The sequence below is a fragment of the Gordionus sp. m RMFG-2023 genome, unplaced genomic scaffold (assembly GCF_954871325.1).
Source record: "Gordionus sp. m RMFG-2023 unplaced genomic scaffold, tfGorSpeb1-WG-v2 contig_350, whole genome shotgun sequence".
Lineage (NCBI taxonomy): Eukaryota > Metazoa > Nematomorpha > Gordioida > Chordodea > Parachordodidae > Gordionus > Gordionus sp. m RMFG-2023.
Genome location: NW_027051082.1, coordinates 16,653 through 17,754, shown reverse-complemented (window position 1 = coordinate 17,754; position 1,102 = coordinate 16,653). Strand labels below are relative to the sequence as shown.

The following is a 1,102-nucleotide window of genomic DNA, read 5'->3' as shown; positions in this document are numbered from 1 at the left end:
AAATATTAGTTAAAAACGTTAAAGTAAATATATAAGTAGCGCAATTTAGCTAACGCTTCTATAAAATTGTAGTGCGGCTGCTGTTTCTCGCAACATTCAATAGCTACTACTTTGCCTTGCATTTCATCCATGTATAGAATGGAAATAAACTTAAAGAGTATACCGTTTCAAACTTAAATTAAATTTTACAGCCTTGAAATGATGTCCTTCAAAGTTTAAAGAAGATACTTTTTAAAATAAAATTTGATACATCTGTTTTGTTAGAAACCAATATTTGGTCAAATTTAAAAAAAAGGCTAAATCAACATTTAAATAAAAAATATTTATCTAAACTTCAAAATTTTACATAAAGTTGGCAAAATGTTTTGATTTTTTGTTAACATTTTGAGGCTTAAGGAAAATTTATTAGACTAAAATCTTGATATTAACGTTATTTTAAAATCGGTTTAAATCATATTCTAATTTAATGATGCTTAGTATTATAGAGATACGGATCCTAAGTTATTATGGTCTATTCTCGCCGATGAAAATATTAATTCAAACTCAACATATAATATGCCATCTGATTCGAATTATATAGAGAGATATAAAATCGAAGGTTATAGAGATACTATTGAAGATGATGCTGTTACCAATGTAACTATCAATCAACTAAACATGAAATTACTATTGATAGAATGTTATTGTAGTTACGATTTGTGCAACCGTACAAGGATTGCTTGAAGTTTACGAAATTCACTAATCGTATATAATTTACAAAGGTCAAAATGCTTAACAATAATTATAGTTCGATTCCCTTGTCCAGACCCAATGTTAATGTCTTAATACAAAATTGCAAAAAAAAATGAGCGTAGTAAAATTTATTTTAATTTATATGTAAATATTATGCTATTTTATCTTTAGGGTATGGGTTGGGCTAAATTTAGATCTATTTTTCGGAAAAAAGTAAATATTATAAAATTATTTTATAATGCCATTATAATACCTAAATTAATATTAATAGCATATAAGCAATGTACATTGACATACAGAATATTTCCCAAAAGATGTTATTTGAAGGAGTCTATAATTTGATTGTATCCAAAGAAAATTCATTTATCAG

The 1,102-nt window shown here is 25.7% G+C and overlaps 1 long non-coding RNA gene across 1 annotated transcript; it reads left to right on the top strand.

Annotated features, from left to right (window-relative positions):
- The first annotated feature begins 796 nt into the window (after positions 1-796).
- LOC135930714 (uncharacterized) lies at positions 797-1,102 on the top strand. The gene is made up of 3 exons (XR_010572866.1): positions 797-853; positions 904-945; positions 1,004-1,102. It is a non-coding gene; the product is annotated as an uncharacterized LOC135930714 (long non-coding RNA).